The 14,541-nt window shown below is 33.3% G+C and overlaps 1 long non-coding RNA gene across 4 annotated transcripts in view; it reads right to left on the bottom strand.

Annotated features, from left to right (window-relative positions):
- LOC144287837 (uncharacterized) overlaps positions 1-10,837 on the bottom strand; it is a 240,167-nt gene extending 229,330 nt beyond the window's left edge. For all 4 annotated transcript variants that reach the window (XR_013355602.1, XR_013355601.1, XR_013355603.1 and 1 more), the window contains exon 1: positions 10,722-10,837. This is a non-coding gene — a long non-coding RNA (uncharacterized LOC144287837). The remainder of the gene's footprint in view (positions 1-10,721) is intronic.
- Between the last annotated feature and the right edge of the window lie 3,704 nt (positions 10,838-14,541).

The raw sequence follows: 14,541 nt of genomic DNA, 5'->3' as shown, positions 1-14,541 counted from the left end.
AAGCCTAAAAAACGTGGTCAAATTGGTCAATGTCCTAAAGGAGAATGGCTTACTTCTGTTCATTCCATTTTCCTTTTTCTCCTTGCTATTTTATCTCATTTTTGTCATAACCACTTCCACTTATCCGTATACTTAAAGGTTGACTCTTTAGAAAATGTGTTTCATGCTAGAAAGATGCTTCTAATCAAAAAGAGCTGGTTCTAACAAATGCCTGTTTATTCTTCAGTCCTCCTCTTCATTATCCCATTTCCTAAACCTGCCTGAATTAGTTGAGTTAGACTTTCAATAATCTAGTATGGTACCTGACTTAAGCACCAAGGGATATTTAGCTATCATTAATATAAGTAGTGATATAGATTGAGACCTCTCTGTTATGCATTTGGGTGTTAGCCATACATTGAGAACTATATAATAAAGGATTTGTGAACTAAGTCTTCCAGTATTATTTCTGGTAAAATAATTATATTAAAAGCTCTGGAAGATATGAAGAGTTCACTGAATTCATTTCTTATAGTGCAGTCTATTATTACATTACAGCACATCTAATTAAGATCAAAGTAGTATATATATATATATATATATATATATAGTACATGATATATATATACTATGTATAATCATGCTCAATTTTATAATGAATTTTCAAATTATTATTTTTTCTTTTTTTTCAAATCACCATTTTTCAAAATACTTACCTGTGTCGAATCTCGTAGCATTTTGTAGCAGTATTATCCTGACCAATCATTTACATTTCATGGATCAGAAGAGTTATTTTATATATCAGTAGGAAACTGATACTGTTTTTATAAGTGGAACCAATTGAATAACTGAGACAATGATGGTAGATTTGTCTTGTATTTTCTATTTAGAGACTATATTAAGTGTTACTTAATTGAATTTATTGTTTTTATTTTTCATTGTGAAAAAATGGCTGATAGGGCCTATAAATAGGTAGAAAACTTTTCTTTTTTTTAAAGATTTTATTTATTTATTCATGAGAGACACAGAGAGAGGCAGAGACATAGGCAGAGAGGGAAGCAGGCTCCCTATGGGGAGCTGGATCTGGGGACTCCATCTGGGACCAAGGGTGATGCCCTGAGCCCAAGGCAGACGTTCAATCATTGAGCCACCCAGGCGTCCTGGTAGAAAATTTTTCAAAAAAATGACTTGAAGAAGTAATATGTCCATTGTTGCTTTCAGGGTGCTATAAACTCAGCATTGGCACTACCTATCAGGTGGATGGGATTCCTAGTAAATGTTTCAAAGAACAGAGGGAAGGCAATGGGGGCAGAGGATAATATATACAAGGGAAGAAGTGGTGCTTGGTTGGAGACTGGGAGATATGGATCACTATAAGGTATAAGTCATTTGGAAGGGAAGAAAGAGAATTGTTTCAAATGACTGAATTTCTGGTCCACAGAATTGTCCTGTCAATTCAGTCAGAGCCAGACACTGCTTTGCATACCAGCAACCTCCTCTGTATGTTCCCATTCAGCTAGCATTACAAGATGGTATAGGGAGAAGTACAAAGGTGTCAAAGTCAATCTTTCCTCATTTGATCATTTTTGGCTAGCATTGACATTTTTAAAAAGTCATTTAATAATATAATAATGGCATTGTAAAAGTATTTCTGATAGAGTGGCTTGTCTACTACCTGAGCAAATGGAGTATAGAACTTTTATATATTTTAATATGAATTTATCTCTAGGTCATGCCCTTAAGATGACTACAATAATACCTTTTAGCACATCCTATTATTCATTATCAGTTTGCTCTAAATCTCTCTAAATGTTCCTTTTTCAAGTTTGAGGTTTTTCATTTGGAATCAATTCATCAATATTTTTATCTTTATGTAAATATCTCTAATGAATAATTCAATTCTGAATGATAAATTCAATTTTCTTCATTAATGCTTAGTTTTTAATAATAGATAAATAAGTATATAGGGAGATGATATTTGAGCTAGAGATCTTTCAGTAAATTATAAAAACTCGGGATTTATTCTACTAAATTATATAAAAATAATTTTAATAAATGCAAGAGAGCAAAGTAATATTGGAAATGAATTATAATCTCCAGTTATGTTTTCTTAAACATTAGACTTCAAATTCAACCTCCATATATTTAATTACTTTTCGAGTATATATTATTTTTATAATCTTTGCATTCTAAGTCCAAATTTGGAATACTAAATTCAATAAAGAGTCATTTTATAGAAAAGGGAATTTGTGTTTTAGAATGATTTTAAACATGAATAACCACTGAAAATACTCTCATAACAAAACAAGGCTAAGTTTAGTAATTTAGTATATTCTAAAATTTTCAGAAACAATGTCCATTCTGATCATATACATCATTTCTTTAGTCTGGAAAAGTAGAATAACCTAAGAGACTTACATTGTACAAAATGAAATATACACATATTAAAATGAAAAATTAAATTTCTCTCTATGTATGTATAGATATACATGTATATTGCTTTTATATCACCAAATAGTTATAGGAGATCTAACAGTTGAACATGCTGGAACAATGAGTCACTGAACTGCTTTCCCTTCCTGTTCTCTGATGAGATTATAGTTAGTATCATATAATTAAAGAGCAATAAATACCCATAAGAGATATATTGCACCAAGTGTTTACCTAAGATCAGAGAACTTTTCTTAGGCAAATATAGGACTAGGAAAATGCTCTCCTAACCTCTTGTGAAATGCTACTTTTTTTTTTGAAACAGACGTTCCTAAAGCCATAATTTATCAGAAATGTTTTATTTATAGAGCTTTTCATGAATTTATATATATTTGTCTGCATATATCAAGAGCTGGATAGAGTAGGCTCAGTGCATGTTTAATTGGATTATTTTCTTAATGTAGCATTTGCATCATCAAACTTTTTATAAAGCTCTGGTTCTTATTATTACAGAAAGGATTATGTAAGAAAAAGATGAAAATGAAGACAAACCATTATGGTTCTTTGTACACCAAAATCTTTGGCCACCAAGCCACTAATTTCTCTATTTTTGTTGACTTCCTTGAGTCTTGCATATGCAAAAGACAATTCAGGCTCTTAGGGATTATAGCATTTTATAGCAGATGCATAAGAAATGTGTGTTTGCAAATGCCCCTTCCCCCTACTGCTAAGTCTTTGTTACTTTTGCCTGATTGGTTTAGCAATTTGAGGAGCTGTTTGTGCTTTGTATTTGGATAATGTTTTAGCAGCAATTTTAGGCTAAAGACTTCATTCAACTGGCTCTTTTGAAACTTATTAATCTTGTGGTGATGGTGGTGAAGGAAGGATAAATTAGGATGCCTTTATTATTGATCTGTCCAAAGCCTTCATGTTACTTGATCATACTCTATTGTTAATACAGCTGAAGGCAATTAATTTTAGAAACAAGACAAGTTGTTAACACAGAACTGTTTGCAAGTCTTCCCATTGAAGGCACTGAACTTTATTGTAAAGTGTTGGATCATTTCAATTAATTTTCTTTCACTTCTAAATTAGCAGAGTATTTAAAAGTGTACTTTCTCTGTTCTGTGAATCTATTTTTTGATAGTTCAAAATCAAGTGTCATTTGGAATTTAAAGTGGAGGGTCAAATGTAAAAGTAACAAGGATCTTAAATAGTTTTGGCAGGCTCCATAGCATTGTATTGCTCACTTTCTTTTCATACTTGTTCATTGGAATATTGAATAGACTAAGTATGCTAATTAAAAACTATTGGTTTCTCTGAACTCTTAGATATTCTTTCCTTAAAGATTGATAATTTCTTCATTTACCTGGACTTTGGATTTCTACCAATATTATAGATTTATGGTTAATATTATAGAAAGGATTTTATCAAAATAACAAAATAAACTAAATAATATTGATTGTACCAGTAAGTTCTATATAGTTTCAACTAGGAAAAAAAAAAAGATCTATTTAACTTAAATAGGTTAATGTTTCTTTGACATTTAAAAGTGTGTAATTCTATGAAATTTTTAAAATGAACATGCTTGGGGCACCTGGGTGGTTTAATTGGTTAAGTCTCTGACTCTTAGTTTTGGCTCAGGTGGTGATCTCAGGGTGGTGAGATCAAACCCCGTGTTGGGCTCTGCACTCAACATAGAGTCTGCTTCAGTTTTTCTCTCCTTTTATTTTTCTTAAAACTATTATCTATATCTAGGGAATTTCGTTTAATTCTTGAATAATGGATTTTGATCATCTTACATGAATCCTAAAAATAGAGATACTATTTTAAAACAAATACATGTTCCTTAAACTATAACTAGATGATAAAAGTTATGAGAATATGTATAAAGTGTCAAGAGTAGTAACAAATACATCAAACCCTTACATAGGAACAGAAAATATGTCCAGATTTTAAAAGTAAATAGTTCAAATGTCCAAATTACTTTAAATAGACATGTGTGCTGAAATGTGCATATTTTTGACCCAATGACTTTAAAGGCATGAGGCTAATCACAATGTTTGAATAACATCTGGACTGACAATCTGTTATGGTCTCTAGTATAATTTATGTATCACCACCTGTGAAATATAATAGATAGTTTGATAGATTTTCTTCTGAGACATGGTCATATGTAGAATTCACCTCTTTGTTAAATTGTAGGTGATTGAATGCAAGTAACAATTTCAATATTTCCTCAGAAAATTGCCTTATATGAATATATTGTATTTTATTTTAGAATTAGGATATTTAGGTTTACAAAAAGCAAAAATTATTCATAATCCCACCACCAAAAAATAAACAAGATCAATAATTACAAATTATTTCAGACTTCTGAGTGAATAGATCAGATATTATATTTAATTTATAAAATTGGAATCCTATGATATATGCCATTTTGTAGACTATTATGTCATTTAAATCTTCTGTTGGAAATATATTTTCTAAGTAGTATATAATTTGATACTATAGAATCATTCATGGCCTCCAATTATGTATGCCATTGTACATTTACTTAGCATCACACCTACTCATGGATTTTAGATTGTTTTCAATTTTCACATTATATACAACTAAACACCTTCCAAAAATAATATAATTCTTTTAAAACCAAAGCTAAATATTATTATTATTAAGAAATGTCCTTCAGGGAATTTGGTACCAATTTATTCTACCTTTAGAAATGTATGAATGTCTTATTTCTAAATACTCATATAATTAGCCTTAAAATATTTTCCAAATTTACATAAAAAAGAGTTACATAAAAAGGGTTGCATCTATAGCCTATCATCAAAATTAAACCTGCTTCAGTTAAGTGCTCTTTGGAGTGATAACATTATGGCTTTCAATAAATCACCATTTCTCCTTATGTTGCAAGATAGTTTATCATAATTCTTTTAAAACTTTAGGTCAGGGACACCTGGGTGGCTCAGTGGTTTAGCACCTGCCTTTGGCTCAGGGCATGATCCTGGAGTCCTGGGATCAAGTTCTACATCGGGCTCCCTGCATGGAGCCTGCTTCTCCCTCTGCCTATGTCTGCCTCTCTCTGTGTGTGTCCCTCATGAATAAATAAATAAAATCTTTGGGAAAAAAAAAAAAAAAACAACTTTAGGTCAAGGAATTAGAGTCATTGTATAACTCTGATGATTATTTTGACTGATACTGTATTTTAATTCTGTCTCTACTTGTTTTTCACTGAAGTAAACAAGTTTTCAACCATGTAGCCAGATGTGCAATCACAAAAACAAAACCAAAAATTGATTTCAAGTAGCTATTGCGCACATGAGATTGACATATATTGAAGATTCTGAATTTTGCCAGAGCCTTGCCTATAAAATGGAAAGTGATCTTATACAGTGTTTCCGATTCTGATAGTCTTCACACCTTTCAAAATTGAAAAAAAAAATCTCAGATCTTTCTCAGCATTATTAGCTCATAGTATGTTTTCAGGACCATCTGGCCTGTTGGCCTATATAAGAGCAGTTTCAGAGTAAAATAAATGTTGGAGCCAGATGGATGAATATACAAAAAAGTGAGAAAGTAAAGTCGGTGAGCATAAAGCATTATTTCTAGAAACTTTACTTGTAAAGTTAGAAGGAGAGCTATATCATTGTCTAGAATTTAACTCTCAATGGAGAGGTTGGTGGTTTGATGATTTTGTTAGTCTGTTTAGTTTTTGTGATGGAAGAGATTTTAGTATTATTATATATTTGCAATAAAGATTCAGGAGAAAAAAAGTTGGTACCACTAAAGAGAAAGAATGCTGATAGAGCTAGGCCCATTCAAAAACCATAGGACAGGATGAAGCCATGAGCAGAGATAAAACAATTATGTGCAGATTAGAAGAGATACATCAATTCCACTTAAACTGAAGGAAAAGAGGAAAGAGGAAATCTATTAGTGGAGAAAGTAGATAGTTAAGGGAATTGACGACATATAGTCTCAATTACTTCTCAATAGTAGGAGGCTAGGTCATCAAGTCAAAGAATGTTTGAAAGGAGGGGGAAAGTATAGTGCAAAGTTTAATTGCCTCTTATAATAATTAAAAATAAACACTGACTGGGGATATGTTTTCAAACTGTGTTCAAAACTTAATCTGAGGGGAGCCTGGGTGGCACAGTTGGTTAAGCATGCCACTCTTGGTTTCAGCATAAGTGATGGTCTCAGGGTGGTGAGATCAAGCCCCAACTTGGGCTCTGTGCTGAGTGTGGAGCCTGCTTAAAATTCTCTCTCTCTGCAGCATGTGGATGTTTCAGTCAGTTAAGTGGCTGCCTGCCACTCAGGTTATAATACTGGGATCCTGGGATAGAGCCCCACGTCGGGCTCCCTGCACACCAGAGAGTCTGCTTTTCCCTCTGCCCCTCCTACTCTGCTCCTGTGCTCTCATTCTCTTGCTTATACTCTCCCTCTCAAATAAATAAAATCTTTAAAAAAGGGGGGGGGGCAGCCCGGGTGGCTCAGCGGTTTAGCACCGCCTTTGGCCCAGGGCCTGATCCTGGAGACCCAAGATCGAGTCCCACATCAGGCTCCCTGCATGGAGCCTGCTTCTCCCTCTGCCTGTGACTTTGTTTCTCTCTCTCTCTCTCTCTCTCATTAATGAATAAATAAAATCTTTAAAAAAACAAAAAAGATTCTCTCTCTTCTTCTCGCTCTACTCTTCCCCACTTGTGCTTAGCATGGAATTTGCTTGAGATTCTTTCTCCCTCCCCAACCCTTGCATTCTCTCTCTCTCAAATAAATAAATGTTAAAAAAATAAATAAAACTTAAAAAAATATGAAAGTAATAAGTGTTGTTTAAGAGCAAACAAGCCAAGCACAACCAAAATCCATCATAAAGGTGGTTGAGAAATATTTGAAAATCGTTAAAATATTTGAGAAATATTTAAGAAATACATGTTTAAAGATATACAAATAAGGGAGTTTTTTAATTTTTTTTTTTAAGATTTTAATTATTTATTCATGAGAGACACAGAGAGAGAGAGAGAGAGAGGGGCAGAGTCACAAGCAGAGGGAGAAGCAGGCTCCATGCCGGGAGCCCGATGCGGGAATCGATCCAGGGACCCCAGCATCACACCCTGGGCTGAAGGCAGACGCTTAACCACTGAGCCACCCAGGCATCCTAAAATAAGAGAATTTTTTTTAATGAAAAGGTCTTAATATAATAAAGTTCATGGGTTTTGAAGAAAATAGAGGAAATGGAAAAAGAGATAAGCACATTGAGTGTTCTGCTAGAAAAAATTATTGCAGCCATGAAGCAGGGGTATTAACCCATGCAGAGAAGAAAGTGGATATATTGGATAAATAGAAAGTAAGAAAAGGAGAGATTAAGATATGGTCAAACTTGCTTAAGGGAAAGATTTTTAAAAATCGATGGGAGAGGGCAGCCAGGGTGCCTCAGCAATTTAGCACCCCCTTCAGCCCAGGGCATGATCCTGGAGACCTGGGATCATGTCCCATGTTGGGGTCCCTGCATGGAGCCTGCTTCTCCCTCTGCCTGTGTCTCTGCCTCTCTCTCTCTGTATCTCTCATGAATAAATAAATAAAATCTTAAAAAAAAATGGATGGAGGAATTAGCTAATGAGGAATATTATTACAGTGTGGAAAACTATTTTGATGTATAGCATTATTGATGTGTTGCTGAAATTGATTAGGGTCAATCACTTCCCATATTGTTTTATTTATTAATATATGGGATTTAATGCATGTTTTAAAGGTTTTATTTATTTATTTTAGAGAGAGAAAGAGCCAAGAGGACCAGAGGGAGAGGAGAGAGAAACTCATGTGGGCTCCATGCTGACCTCGGAGCCTGACTTGGGGCTGGATCCCACAATCATTAGATTACTACCGAAATCAAAACCAAGAGTTGGACATCCAACCGGCTCTACCACCTAGGCACCCATAATGCATTTTTAATTTAAGTATAGTCAACACATAATGTTACATTGATTGCCGGTGTACCACATAGCGATTTGACAAGTTTAAACATTATGCTATGCTTACCACAAGAGTAGCTACCATCTGTCACCATACATTATTACAATATCATTGACTGTGTTCTCTATGCTGCGCCTTTCATCCCCATAATTTATGCATTCCATAACTGGAAACCTATACCTCCCACTTCCATTCACTCATTTTGCCCATCCCCTCACCCCTTCCCTCTTGCTGCACTGTTTTATTTTTTTTTAATTTTTTTTTTTTTTTTTTGCTGCACTGTTTTATTTTATTTATTTATTTATTTATTTATTTATTTATTTATTTATTTATTTATTTGCTGCACTGTTTTAAAGAGGAATCCAGGATTGAGGATGGGTTAGCTTTTGTCCATTCCGCAGACGTTAGGAATTCTGGAAAGAAGTTAGAGAAGAAAGAGAATATCTTATAGAAAGGCCTTAATAAATGAAAAGAAATAACCTAAACATTAATAGGCCACACTAATAAATCCAGGGAGGTATAATGTAATAAAATGAACTTCAAAGCAAAAGATATTTTTGCCTGAGGGTAGAGCCTAGCAAAGCCCTGGAGGATTAAAAGAAATGGGGGCAAAGAAATTTATGTGTTTCAAATCACTTTGAATTTTATCTAATTGAATGTTACTTAAAAGTGTGTATAATAACATTAATATTTATCATCATGAAAATAATAATCGGATTGAACACTTAACGTTTGTCAAACTTGTACTGTGTAACCAAATACATTTATACATTAGCTCAACTCCATTTTAAGATAGTGGTGTTATGATCACTTAGAGATTAAAAAAAAAAAATCAGGATTTTGACATTTAAGTAAATTTTTGAAGTCCAAACAGCCAGAAAGAAATAAGGGCCTATATAAAAAACCAGGTCTGTGTGGGAGGTGGGGAAACAGGAAGTTGAAATCAAGAGAATTGAGGATTCAAAGGGTGATTAAAACAATTAAAGTTTCTTTGAAAATATTAGTGAGAAAATTAGTGATAAGGAGTAAGATAACATATATACATTTTAGCAGTGAGATAATATTATAGTGTAAGAAGAATCAGAATGGAATTTGGTTAGTTTCGTATGTTTTTATTTTTATATAATGAACAAACAACTTAGTACATTTGGGAAAAAGGACACCTTTTGTTGAGGAGGGATGGAAAATAAGCCATGGGGATGGCTGGGTGTCTCAGCAGTTGAGCGTCTGCCTTCAGCTCAGGACATGATCCTAGAGTACCGGAATCGAGGCCCGCATCAGGCTCCCTGTGTGGAGCCTGCTTCTCCTCCCTCTGCTTATGTCTCTGCCCCTCTCTGTGTCTCTCATGAATAAATAGATAAAATTAAAAAAAAGAGGAAGATAAGTCATGATAAATTGGATGAGATAACTTTTCATAAAATGAAAGGAGAGACAAAGAGTATGTAGAGCAAAGTGTCAAAGAAGGAAAGGAAAGAACAGTAACGCATGTTAATCTCTTGTCAGTTTTTAAATAAACACACACTTGGCTTTGAAAAGGTATTTTTTTTTTATTTGAATAAGTATCACTATTAAAAATTCATTCCCTGCATAGCTCTTTCTATCAGAAGGATTTCAATTAATTCAAAATATATTAAATCATTTTTCTGTCAAGAATGATCAAAGCAGGAATGAAAATTACACAGAAAGGAAAAAAGGATGAAAGAGAAAACAAATGGAATGAGAGAAAAAGGGAGAAAGTGTTGTTTATTAATTTATTATATATTTATATATTACTGATTGTTCAGGATCTTTTCAAATGTATTTATTCTTTGGTGAAATGCATTTTCAAATAACTTACCCACTTCTAACTGCATTTATTTTTTCTTATTGGTGAGTTTATTTAGTTCTTTATACACCTAGAAACAATACTTTTGGGATGTTTAAATTAAAAATATCTCCTCCCAGTCAGTGGTTTGTTTTTTCATTTTTATAACAGTGTTTTCCACAAAGTGACAGTGTTTACTTGTGATGAATTCCAATGTATTAATATCGTTTTTGTTTTAAAACATGGATTTGGTATCATATCAAAAAGTCTTCATCTAATCCAAGGTCAAGAAGATTCTCTCATGTTACCTTCTAAGAGTTTTATAGTCATATATTTTATATTGTAGGGGCCCAGAGCAGGCCACCTCAAGACAGGCAACTTTGGCACAAAGATTATTTTGAGTTAAAATTAATCAAAGTCCAGAAGCTGGAGGAAATGCTGTCTCCCCCTCAACTGCCTGAATTTACACTGGAAGAGCCTGTAATAGGAAGAGATCTATTAACAGAGACTGTCCTTTTCCTAAGGAACTTACCTGCATAAAAGGGCAAGCTGATTTTTCCAAACATCTTTCACCTTCTTGGGAATGAGCTTTCCCTCCTTTGTATCCTCAGGACCACCCTCTTCTTATCTCCCACAAGATTCCTGTGACCTAATTGTCTTTGGAATTTTGTGTCTGTGTGGATTCTCCATACATAAGCCTATGAAATCTAATTTTCACCTATCTGTCTCATGGCAACTTAATTCTAAGTCCAGTTAGAAAGACCATAGGGCAGAGGAAGGTCTTCCACCCAGCCAATAATTATTCTATTTATTTTTTCCATCGATCCATTTTGAGTTAATTTTAATATAACATTATAAGGTATAGGTCAAGATTCTTTTTTTTCTTTTTTTCTTGATGTGGATATCTAATTATTCCGGCATTATTTCTAGGAAAGACTTTTTCTCCATTGCATATTATTTGCAACTTTTAGAAATCAATTGATCATAGTTTTGTGGGTTTATTTCTGCATTATGTTCCATTGATTTAAGTGTCTATCCTTTCACTGATATGACATTGTTTCATTAGTGCATCCTTACAATAAATCTCAGAACGTATTAGTCTGATTCTTTAAACTTTGTTTTCCTTCTTCTAAACTTTTTGCTGCTTTATTTTTTTTACTTTTCCGTGTAAATTTTAGAATCAGCTTGTCTGTATCTACAAAGATTATTGCTTGAATTTTGACTGGATTTGTGTTTAATTTGTAGATCATTTGGGGGAGAATTGGGACATCTGAGTCTTCCAATTGATGCACATTTTGATTTAACAGTGTTTTCAGCATATAGATCTTGCACACATTTCGTTAAATTTATACCTCACTATTTCACCTTTTTGAAGTTACAGTAAATGGTACTGTTTTGTGTGAGAAAATCATATTTGTTAAAAAAATGAAAATTTTATTTTATATTAGCAAATCAATGTAATTCAACATATTAAATGATTGGGAGAATGGCATTCCATAATTCAATTAATGTAGGAAAAGAATTTGATAAATATACTGATATATAATTCTTAAAAATTTATTAGCATAATAGAAAAGAACTTCTTTAATCTTATAAGTTGTATTTATGAAACATATAAAGCCAATATTATTAATGTGTAAAATTCAAAAGTAATTCCTCGAAATTCAAGTACAAGATAAACACTTGACTTTGAACTCCATCCAGTTGAGGCAGCTGAGTAAAGCAAAATAGGAAAATCAAAGATATGTAAATTAGAAAGAAACAAACAAAAAAATTTATATGTAGGTGATGCTTCTCAACATGAAAAATCCCAAGGGATCTAATTAATAGTTATAGCTAGTTGCTGATTTCTTTAAAAATCATGTATGAAACTCAATTCTCTGTCTATACAACATCTATCAACATTATATACATATTAAAATGCGCACAAAGTATATAATATTAAAATAGCATTTAAAAATCCATAGGCTTAAATGTAACAAAAGACTTCCATGAGTTTTGTGGAGAAAATTATAAGATATCATTGAACAATATCAAAGAAAACTAAAAAAACAGAGAGATCTTGATTAATAGTATCTGGTCCAAAAGCAGATTATTGCTGCTGGTAATATGGTCTTCAGTGTCAATGCCCCTGCTGTATATTAGTAATTTCAGGAAAGCAGTATATAATCTCTTTAAATCAATGTCTTCCTAAAATGATCAGAGAAGTTAAAACTGTTTTTCTTTTTTCTTATTTTCATAAAAACCATGTAACTTGGTTTATGGAATAGGCAGCTGCTGTATCTCCTGCAGACTTATTTTGTCACTGCTTAGTAACACCATTTTAGATATTGATAACTATCCTAAAGCAGCACCCTGTTTTCTGGAGAAAACTAACCATAAATTGGTAAACAAATATTTCAAAAAATCATCTCAATTTATAAGAAAAAAATGTGGGTTTTACTTATATAAAAAATTCAAGTTCGCTTATGTAAGACAGTGTCTAGGTACAGCCAGTTTTGTTGAACATATAATCCTAGACTCAAAAAATCAGGATCATTATTTCCATTCTATAATTTGATTCCAAATGACCTGAGAAAGTCAAAACACTTTGCTGTTCATGAGAAATAGGGCTTTGTGTTTGTCATTATACTGAACTGCAAATTGTTAAATTGCTTATTAGCAAATATACTAACTTAGCATCTTTGTTATTTCAAGATCGCCTCACTCATGCTTTGCAGCTGATGCTGATCTGTGTGGCTAAAATAAATGACACCTTCAATAGTCCTTTCAATACTAAATAAAAAGAACTTATAAATGAATGCAAAGGATACAAGCAGAATCAAATATTTTGGTTGAGATAAAGACGTTACCAAATTTCTGCTTGTTAGGCATCAGGCCAAAAGAACTTCTATACACTACATTTCTAGCCAGATATTTAAGGTGCTATAGTCAATTACACTTCATCCTTTAGCAGAAGAGACAAGTGACTTCCTTTAAGATCTAAGTTGTGGGCAGCCTGGGTGGCTCAGCAGTTTAGTGCTGCTTTCAGCCCAGAGTGTGATCCTGGGGACCTGGGATCAAGTCCCACGTCAGGCTCCCTGCACTGAGCCTGCTTCTCCCTCTGCCTGTGTCTCTGCCTCTCTCTATCTCCCTGTGTCTCTCATGAATAAATAAATAAAATCTTAAAAAAAAAAAAAATCTAAGTTGTTTTCATTCCACTTCATTGACTACAGGCCATGACAAAAAGTTAATGATGTAGTAATCTAATAATTACACATATTTTTGTTGTTTGTCATGCATTGACTTTCCATTGACTCAGTATTTTCCTAAAGTCATTATTTATATATGGGTGAAATAATTGAAATTGAAAGGAAATTCTATCAAAATCACTTGTGTCCCTTCTGTAAGATTTGCACAATTATTGGCAATAGAATTCTTTACTACTCCATCTTACTCACCTACTCTTCCATCCCTACGGCTAGTAAATCACTTGAACATTATACTTTAATTTTTAATCTTTTTTGGATAGAAATAAAGTAGAGCAAATAAACAGGTTTTCCTCTATTGGATGTAAAAGGATCCCTGTAGTTTTATTCCAGAGGTCTCTAAAGTAAGCTGTTATTTAGAGGTCACATTTTGTTCTCTCAAGATTGTTTCAGTTTTTAATGCAGAAGTTTTGTAGCTGTAGAAAGCTGCTCAATTATCGCAACTGAAAGATGTCTTTCCAAATTAGTTTCTAGAAGATAAGTAAGAAACAGGATGGAAAAGGATTCTTAGGCAATTATGAACAGGTAGCCATGAGTCTATAACAGCATATGCCAATCCACATTCCTTTCCACCTAAATCGTAATTCTTAAAGACATCAGTTCACACTGTATTTAGACAGTCTATACCTGGGTTATTCTTTTTTTTTTTTTTTTTTTTTTTTAATTTTTTATGATAGGCACACAGTGAGAGAGAGAGAGGCAGAGACACAGGCAGAGGGAGAAGCAGGCTCCATGCACCGGGAGCCCGACGTGGGATTCGATCCGGGGTCTCCAGGATCGTGCCCTGGGCCAAAGGCAGGCGCCAAACCTCTGCGCCACCCAGGGATCCCTACCTGGGTTATTTTTAATTAATTATTTTCTCTACTCCTCCCTTTATTTTAGAATCTAATTGTTAGTAATCTAATTAAGAAGCTTGGAACTCATCAGATTTTATTTGCTTTGTCATGCCAGTTTGAAAGGAAACGGGATAACTTTGCAAGAGGAGATTTGAAAACCAAATTTCTATCACAATCACATAAGTATTAAACACTGAGATGTCTAATTCTAAATTATTTTATTTTACAAAAGTGCCATTTCCCTAGTACATTGAAATATTGTTCTATG

This window comes from Canis aureus, chromosome 17, assembly GCF_053574225.1.
Source record: "Canis aureus isolate CA01 chromosome 17, VMU_Caureus_v.1.0, whole genome shotgun sequence".
Lineage (NCBI taxonomy): Eukaryota > Metazoa > Chordata > Mammalia > Carnivora > Canidae > Canis > Canis aureus.
This window is presented reverse-complemented; position numbering and strand designations above follow the sequence as displayed.